Source organism: Denticeps clupeoides, chromosome 18 (genome assembly GCF_900700375.1).
Source record: "Denticeps clupeoides chromosome 18, fDenClu1.1, whole genome shotgun sequence".
Taxonomy (NCBI): Eukaryota; Metazoa; Chordata; class Actinopteri; order Clupeiformes; family Denticipitidae; genus Denticeps; species Denticeps clupeoides.
Window position 1 is genome coordinate 1,733,506 of NC_041724.1, and position 9,616 is coordinate 1,743,121.

At 51.4% G+C, this 9,616-nt stretch overlaps 1 non-coding gene across 1 annotated transcript; it reads right to left on the bottom strand.

The window, feature by feature from the left end:
• Window positions 1–7,873: 7,873 nt before the first annotated feature.
• On the bottom strand, window positions 7,874–7,945 carry trnae-uuc (transfer RNA glutamic acid (anticodon UUC)). Its single transcript has one exon. It is a non-coding gene; the product is annotated as a tRNA-Glu (tRNA).
• Between the last annotated feature and the right edge of the window lie 1,671 nt (window positions 7,946–9,616).

Below are 9,616 nucleotides of genomic sequence, written 5' to 3' on the forward strand. Positions count from 1 at the left end.
AAAAAAAAAAAACGGAACGGAAGGAAGAGAAGGCAATGGCTGCAGCCGAACATGTGAAAAAAAAGGAGAAGTGCGGTGAAGCAACTTGCCTTCTCACTGTGAGTCACCGCAGAGAGCAGCCATTCGCGGGGACGGGCTCCCGGGGGCCGGCCAATCGGCTGCCTGGACACACCTTGTATGCAAAGCGGCTTCAGGTGAGTCGCGGCCTGACCGGGGATTGGCTGCAGGCGCTGGTGGGGGAGGGGATGGGCAGAAGAGAAGAGAACAAAGTAGTGATCAGACATGTGAGAAGGTGAAAGACTCGTTCCCGCTGGGAGGGAGTGGCGGCCACAACATTAAAACCCCTGACAGGCGGGGTGAAGAACCTTGGCCGGTCGGTGGAAAATGCGAAGGTTTCTGAGGACCCGATCGTGACACGTGATAACTAGATGTGCTGGAGCTTGCGGGGTTGCCAGTAGTTAGTTCATGTTGTGCATGTGTGATGTTTACCAAAGGAGGCTACGGGAGCCGGATGCATTATGGGAGGCAGACAAGCAGGTGGAGGCAATGTGATGCTCCTGACAATGTTCTGTTGGGAAACCTTGGGCCCTGCTGTTCAAGCGCCACCCCTCAACCCTGGTCCTGAAGTTCCACCTACTAGAACGTTTACGTTGCACCCCAAGCTGCTCCCTACCTACCACCTCCACGATTAGGTTAGAAACACCTGAGGCCACTTAAGGTCAGTGTTGTAGGCCACAGACTGTGAAATGGTCATGTGAGATGAAGATCTCCATCTTAAAGAGCTTCTGTCGGATGTGTTGAAAAAAATGATGTTCTAGTGGTACAAGAGGAAACACACTGACCTATGAACCAGAACCTATGAACAAAGTCCCAGGTTCAAACCCCACTTACTACCATTGTGTCCCTGAGTGTCTCCAGGGGGGACTGTCCCTATCACTACTGATTGTCAGGCGCTCTGGATAAGGGCGCAAATGTAAATGTAATGGATCACTATTCGGCAGGAATCACAATTTCTCAAGCTCACGATACTCATTATTAGGCCACGTCATTAAAGGCCACCAGCAGTTCTCCAGAAGGCCCACGTGAGCCCCAGAACCCCACCTGAGGCTGTGATTCTTCCATGATGACTCCCAACCGCCGGCAGCATTCGGTACACTGCTAAAAAGCGCGCCATGGAGAGAAGCTCCTGCCGCTTCATTTCATCCCATCATGTTTTGCATGGCGACAAACACACCTGTCTGCTTCTTCTGCGCAGCACCGGGCGGCCAATTACTGTCAGTCATCGCTCTCCGAGACGCGCCTCTGGAAGCCTTTCACCGTGCGTGTGCATGCGCGGCACGCTAATGCACGCCGACAGTCTTTATCTGACACAAGCCAGCTGACAAACAGGAAACCGGGGCCTGTGGTTGTAGCTGCAAGAGGACTTCTGAAGCATGATGTCGGGCGTGTGGCTCGGCGGTAGCACGCTGTACTCCGCAACGCTGCATGGCCAAGTCGTTAGTACAGGACTGTTTCACACCAGCCCACACACACACACACACCGCCATTTTTCACCCCTTAAAAATATATATATTTTTGCACTTTTTCTCTTCTGTAACAGTCTGTTCAAGACTTCTGGGCCACATGAGCAATAAAGATCCAAGTGCTTTTAATTCTTTACATCACGACAGGGTGGCCCTATCACACCGCCTCAACGAGCCCCTGTTCTGAGAAGCCATGAACAAATTTACCACACCGAGGGCAACAGGGGACGTGGACGCAATTTCTCAGAAGAAAAAAAAAAAAAAACCTGTTAGCCTAAACCGGACGCCACATTTCGTCGATCTACTGCGCTGGAACACTCCCCAGGGCGTCGAAATACACATGCGTCTTTTTTGTTCCCTTTTTGCACAATCACACCTGCCTATTTACCTCTAAGTACTGCTTTCGCCGCGGTATTATCTCTTGCGTCACGGCAGGAGGGCGAGGTTTCAGCACGTGACTCGGGTCACAAGCGCTCGCACCTACGCAGGGTTGCCAGGCACAACCGGTGGTTTCCTGGCCCCAAAAAAAGGTACCAAGATCACCAGACACCTACCGACAAGATGTGCCAACTTGTACCACGAACTTATACCGACATTCAGATTCCTATTCGGAAAACCTTGTTTCGTCCTGAGGGAAATTGCTCACAAAAACCACAATACTCTGCAGTATCTTATCTTACTCTGTTGGATTCCGCCGCCTGACCACCGGCCCCTCTAAATAGCGACTCTGTCCTCCCTCGGTTCACACATCGATCGCTCTCCGGTGCCTTTCTGGTGGCAATACGGAGGATTTGGCTATTACTGTCAAAATACTTCGGAACTCGTGTGTTTGTGTTTTGTTTCAAGGTACCTTTGATAATATATGGGGCAGTGGTGGCCTAGCAGTGAAGCAAGTGGCCCCGTAATCTGAATCCAGAGCAAGTAACCCAAGCAAGTAACCAAGCAAGGGGGTGGTAGTAGCCTAGTGGGTAAGACACTCGCCTGTGAACCCAAAGACCCAGGTTCAAATCCCACTTACTACCATTGTGTCCCTGAGCAAGACACTTAACCTTAAGTTGCTCCAGGGGGGGACTGTCCCTGTAACTACTGATTGTAAGTCACCCTGGATAAGGGCGTCTGATAAATGCTGTAAATGTTAAATCTCGATTCGCCAAGGTGCCACTGAGCAAAGCACCATGCCCACACACTGCTACCTGTCATGGCTGCCCACTGCTCACCAAGGGTGATGGTTAAATACAGAGGACACATTTCACTGTGTGCACTGTGTGCTGTGCTGCAGTGTATCACAATGACAATCACTTCACATTTTTGGCGCATATATTTACAAAATGAAAACCAATCAAATTAGCGCAGTCTTTTCAGAAACCGCCCAATCTGGCAACGCTAGCTTCACTGACCGGTTAATACACATAAATAACAATTTGAGTGGAGTAATTAAATAATATATGGACATTTTTGGGAAAATGGAGGAAAATAGGCCCCGTCTGGCTGGTCAAAGTCTACACTCGGCTCACAATGGCACGGCTGAGGGCTTTATTGACTACTACCACTAACTAGTTGCTGATGTTGCACCACCAAGCTGGTTTTTCGCAGGCGGTTTCCGGGGCTGAAATAAACTGCCAATTTGGGGGAAAGAAAATTACTCAAACAAGAGTCATGTGGCGTCGAGAGTGCCAGCAAACGTTTTTCGGGTTAACCATGCAGTTTGTATTGGTCAGTGCTGGTCTAGCATTAGAAAAGTGCGTGACTCGGCTGACTAAGCGCGAAGACACACCTTTCCTTCGCGGCCTAAAAATAAACCCCCCGTCCCGCTCTCTGTTGCACGAGCGCCGTAAACCCGACTCCAGGGCAAACAGATGAAAACCACACAAGGGAGCCGCGTTTTCTGCGGCGTATCCACGTTAAGGCCGGGAACGGCGACCAGATGTGCTTAATAAGGGCCTGAGAAATCGCTTGATGTCGAACCGTGGGTGACACAGGCATGACACAAGACAAGGGGCCAAAGACAGGTCCGGGCGGGGTGGGGAGGGAGGGCCCGCTTGTGCAATCCTGACATCAGGTGACCGCCGTGACTCACCCGGGCCTCGCAGCGGCCGGGGTCACCGGCTCGCGGCCGGGGAATTCGGAGACAATGCGGGGTGTAATTAGACCCGGGGACGTCACCTTCGAAATCCGAGCCGCCACCAGACTCGGCCCAGAGACGACAAGCCGCGGGACCGCGCGGTTGCACCGGTCGCCGCAACAGAGGAGGAAATGCGTCCCTGCAGGACCCAGTCGGTCGACCTTGTCCGGCGGGAGCCGTGCGAAAGCGGATACGGTTCTGCAGCAGACATGCTCGGTTCAGCGCGCTGACCCACATTGGCCGTCTGGGTCGGCAGGCGACGCGACGCATGCGGTGCAGAAGTGTGCAAAAAGGCGTGGCCTGCCGGGGCCGTGAGTTACAAACAGAGGTGGGTAGAATAGAATAGCCAAACGTTTTACTAGCGTTACAACACAAAAATAACGTAATAAGTACAAGAGTGATGAAACGACTTGAGTACTGAGTAACGGTTCGATTGGGAAAAAAAATACAGACAGACCAAACTATAAACGTGCTAAATCTGGAATTCCATAATAATTATAATAATAATTGTTAAAGCAAGATTTTTAGTCATTAATGAACTAAATCTTATATATATGCTAATTATGTGTGGTAGCATTGATATATTAAACAAAGCAGTTAGACGATGAATTCCTTCCTCTACAGAAAATGTACAGCGGTCTAGTTTATGGTGCCATTTGGGTTTGTGTGGTCATGTGACTGCATGGCTACGTGTGACTGGCCAAACGGTGTCACGTGATTATTGTTGCTACGTCTGAACGGTGAAGCATGTTAGATCTACTGGCAGCATCTGTCTACGGGGTGGAGTAACCTAGCGGGCCTAACAGAAGACCCGGGTTCGAACCCCACTTACTACCATCGTGTCCCTGAGCAAGACACTTTACCTTGGGTGTCTCCAGGGGGGGACTGTCCCTGTAACTACTGATTGTAAGTCGCCCTGGATAAGGGTGTCTGGTAAATGCTGTAAATATTAATGCTTATTCACAAATGTACTCAAGCAAAAGTAAAAAGTGTAAAAGTAAATGTAACTTGTTACTCTTCACTGGTTATAAACTGTGAGTGTCCTGATGAGTTATGTTTTTGGGGGTGCGTGGCGATAACGGAAGACTGACGGTGCCATTCACCTGGGCCAGCGGTGGCCTGCCGGGTGAGGAGGCGGACCCGTAAGCGGAAGGATGTGGGTTCGAACACCGTGCTGAAGGCCCCGTCCCCACACACTGCTCCCCGGGCGCCTGTCATGGCTGCCCACCGCTCACCAAGGGTGGTGGTTAAATGCAGAGGACACGTTTCGCCATGTCACCGCATGCCGCGCTGCAGTCTTTCACGTTTCCCGTCTAGCGGTAATTTAAAAAATAAACAAGGTCATTTATTCAGTTGGTCACTGAAATCTGTTCGGCTCACTCTGCTCTGATTCTGGAAAAAGTGTGTGTGTGTGTGTCTGTGTGTGTGGGGGGGGGAATAGCACGAGCATTAAACATTAACGGCACAACAAGGACAACATTCCAGACCGTTCACCAGCTCACCCCGTACCAGCAACCGAGAAAAACAAGCGCCAGGCCTCAGGGGGAACAGGGCTGTTCTTGTGAAACATCGCCTTCGCCACCTTCAGCACGCTCCGAAGCGCCCTGGGACGCACCCTCCAAACGCAGGGCCGCGGCCAATTCACCCTCCGGTTTAAAAGAAGGGTTCGAGCCGGCGACCCGCCAAGACCAGGCCCGCCAACCGGAACCGACACAGCAGAAAGGAGGAAGCGAGCGCGCCGGTTCCCCGGCCACAGAACAGCAACCCCCCGAAATGAGGAAGTACCTCCCCGTGCGTTGCGTTTTTTGTTAGACGTGTCCTCGTTTGACGAGTTGGAGCGCAGGCCGCGATAACAGCGCCATAGCTCCACCACGCTGATTCAGAAACATCGGCACGACTCCCAATGCGACAGGGACACACCTTATAAGGAAAAGTTTCAAAACTCAAAATCCATTCTTTTCTCTCCACACGTGGAGACGTATAAGCATTATGGGCCAGTGGTGTTCTAGCGGTTAAGGAAGCGGCCCCGTAATCAGAAGGTTGCCGATTCGAACCCCGGTCCGCCAAGGTGCCACTGAGCAAAGCACCGTCCCCACACACTGCTCCCCGGGCGCCTGTCATGGCCGCCCACGGCTCACTCAGGGTGATGGTTAAATGCAGAGGACAAATTTCACTGTGTGCACCGTGTGCTGTGCTGCTGTGCATCACATGTGACAATCACTTCACTTTAAAACTTTTATGTCAGTTTATTCATTAAATTCACCTTCACCCCACCCACCCCTCCAAATGTGTTGGATGGTTTTTTAAGGTCATGGGTGGTAACACACTCTGGTGACCCTGGTTCGAATCCCACTTACTACCATCGTGTCCCTGAGCAGGACACTTAACCCTGAGTGTCTCCAGGGGGGGACTGTCCCTGTAACTACTGATTGTAAGTCGCTCTGGATAAGTACGTCTGATAAAAGCTGTAAATGTAAATGCTGCGGTGACCTCCATCACCCCCGGCAGGACTGGGGGCACGTCCTCCGGTATTATGGACCTTTTTCGTTCTCCCTGGGTCCGTGAAAGGCGCTACGTGAATTATTATTATTATACATTGTTATTACTACTCAATTACCGCCACCGTTTATTTTTATGTCCAGATGCTCCAGAAGACGTGGTTTTCTGACAGTTACACCAACAACAAGGCGGTGCGCGGGCTAAACCGGCGGTTGTTGCCTGTCTCCGTCTGTGTTTGGGTTACCACCCCGTTATCAGAGTCTGTGTCGTCAATGCGTTTCTGAAAGCCCGGCTGGGAACGTGCGAGAGCCGGACGGAAGCCGAGGCCCTAAGTGTCCGGCCTCGCCGCCGTCTGACTTGCTTCAGCGCCGGTCACATGCCAAGTGCCAAGGATTCCATCGAGAAAGGCAGCGCTGACCCCAGACACCCGGCGTCCTCCCCCCTCAGACGCCGTAATCCCCCGACCCCTTTGATGAGCGCGAAACCCCTCCGGCAGAGCCGGGGGAACGGCCTTCGACGCGGCCATGGCGGCCAGAGATAGGGAGGGGTGGCGAGGAAGAGGCCGAGGGAGGCCGTGGCGGCGGCCAGCGAGGATTTTTCCAGGGGAAGGAAGAAAAAACGCCTCACAATGGGTTTACGAAGGAGGCGGAGTGCTGGGGACGAGTACTTAGCGGCCCTTATTGAGGATAATTGGTTTCAGGAGGCCGGCGTTTCCATCCATCCGCAGGCCTCCGGGAGGCCGGGGCGGGGTTTATCGGAGACCGGCCGATTTCCTCCGCGGACGGGCAGCAGAGCGGCGTAAGAAACTCCCACGGCTGGCCCCGAAAAAATGTAAACATCTGGTAAACATTTAGACAGGCAGCCCTTGGGCTGAGGGCGCTAAATAAGATGTTAAGGGCCTGATAGCCCGGCAGTGGGCGTGTCGTGTGTTGACAGGGGGCGGGGTTTTTTAAAAATCATCCAGAATACAGGCTCCTCCCCCTTTAAACTTTGTTCACCTGTACTTTTCACGCTCGGACGCCGACAAAACGCGCTCAGGAGCCGCCGCTCTTCGTCTCTGTAAATGATCGTGTTTCGGTCACGATGCTCGGACGTCGCCGTGGACCCGCTCAGGCGGGCCGGTCACATGACCGCCGGTCCCGGGGGGCGACAACGCGCGTCCGACCCCCTTTCCGTGCCTTCAATCACGTCCGTCCGAAGAGTTGGCCGTTTAACAGACACCTTTACGCTCCGACGCGTCTTACCTTCGGGTCTCCGCGTTAATGGCGAGGATGAGGATGATGATGATCGGGGTGGAGCGGCTAGTGGAGGAGCGGAACTCGGCCCCGCGGGTCGCTCCTCATCCCGGCAGAAGTTGCTCCGCTGCGCGGCTGCGTGGGGAATTCCCGGCGCTCACATCTTCCTCCGGGAAACCGGACTGGCGCGCTGCCGACCCCTTCCCGACAATAAAACGACAATAAAATGATAATAATAATAAAAAAAAACTTAACAGGGAAATAAAAATAAGCGACGGGAAGCTGGAAACGCGGGCGCAGCGGTCGGCGGGTGAAAGACCGTGTCCGGTCGGGAATTTCGGAGTGGGGACCGGAGGGCGGACCCGTCCTCTCTCCTCCTACCGACCGAGAAAACGCGAGAAAGGGGAGAGAAGTGGGCGCAGCGGGCTTTTTCAAACGCGGCCCGGCGTCGTGAAACGATCGTTGCAAAAAAAAAAAAAAAAAAAAGCTCGCTGTTCCCATACCGGGAGTCGAACCCGGGCCGCCTGGGTGAAAACCAGGAATCCTAACCGCTAGACCATATGGGAGCCGATGCGCACGGCCCTCCACAAGTTTACTATAACGCGCCGGTAAATGGTTTTTAAATCGTTTTTAGTCAGCTTGTGGCCATAATCCTGACACCGAAAGCGGGCGATTTGGTGCACGGAGCAGAAACCCAGCTTTTTAACCGGCGTTGAGGCGGTTCGTGCTTCATTGCTTCGTGTGATGAGTCGGTGCGCTCGGGCTCCCTCTGGTGGCCAAACGTCGCGGCTGCAACGGGGGCAAAATTCACGTACGATTTACACCTTCTCGTTCAACGCGTTTTCTTTATGTTCATGACCATTTACGTTGGTAGATTCTCACTGAAGGCATCGAAACTATGAATGAACACATGTGGAGTTCTGTACTTAACAAAAAAAGGTGAAATAAGTGAAAACATGTTTTATATTCTAGTTTCTTTGCTCTGATAACTGCTTTGCACACTCTTGGCATTCTCTCGATGAGCTTCAAGAGGTCGTCACCTGAAATGCTTCTCCAACAGTCTTGAAGGAGTTCCCAGAGGTGTTTAGCACTTGTTGGGGTCCAGCTCACCCCAAACCATCTGGATTGGGTTCAGGTCCGGTGACTGTGGAGGCCAGGTCTCCACTTTTTGTTAAGTACAGAACTCCACATGTGTTCATTCATAGTTTTGATGCCTTCAGTGAGAATCCACCAACATAAATGGTCATGAAGATAAAGAAAACCTGTTGAATGTGAAGGTGTCCAAACTTTGGGTCTGTACTATATTTCGTGTCGCCCAGGTCCTACAGTTGAACTTCAATTTCCTTACCATCATCGAAAAAAACTGATAAACTCAACAATACATTTCCAGCCTTATGCACCTGATAACACACTGACCATTTTGCACGTTTGTCTTGTGTGTCCTGTTTGAAATATCCAGTATATCCAGTTACATGATGTCCAGTTACGTCCTGTTCATTGTGCAGAAAAGGTTTATTTTTCTCTTATATTTATTTATTTTTGGCTTTACTTTATTAACCCCGAAGGAAATTGCTTCTCTGCTTTTAACAATCACTGCCCCTATACAGGACTGTACAATATTTAAGTTCTAGTTTTAGTTAGTATGGTTTAGTGCGTACACACACACACACACATATATATATACATATATACATATATATATATATATATATTATTGTACTATTGGGGGGGGGGGTCAATACACGGCCTACTGTATATACTGCTGTACTGACAATAAACCAAATCTTGAATCTTAATTTCCATTCCTTGTCGTGACAGCCAGTGTCCATCAGGGGACACTGGGTTGGGGACACACCCAGGGTGGGGCACCAGCTCACCGTAGGGTACATTTACATTACATTTACAGCATTTATCAGACGCCCTTATCAAGAGCGACTTACAATCAGTATTACAGGGACAGTCTCCCTGGAGCAATTTAGGGTTAAGTGTCTTGCTCAGGGACACAATGGTAGTAAGTGGGATTCGAACCCGGGTCTTCTAGGTACACACACACACACACACACACACACACTCACAGCCACTTTAAAGTCACCCATCCACCTGGCACGCAAGCTTCGGCCACACAAGTTCCGAGCCGGGACTTGAACCCGCACAAACCTGGAGGTGTGAGGCCACGTCGCTAATTAGGAGCAGCAAAATATTCGCTAATAGCATGAGTGATCAGTCAGAAAAAGTGG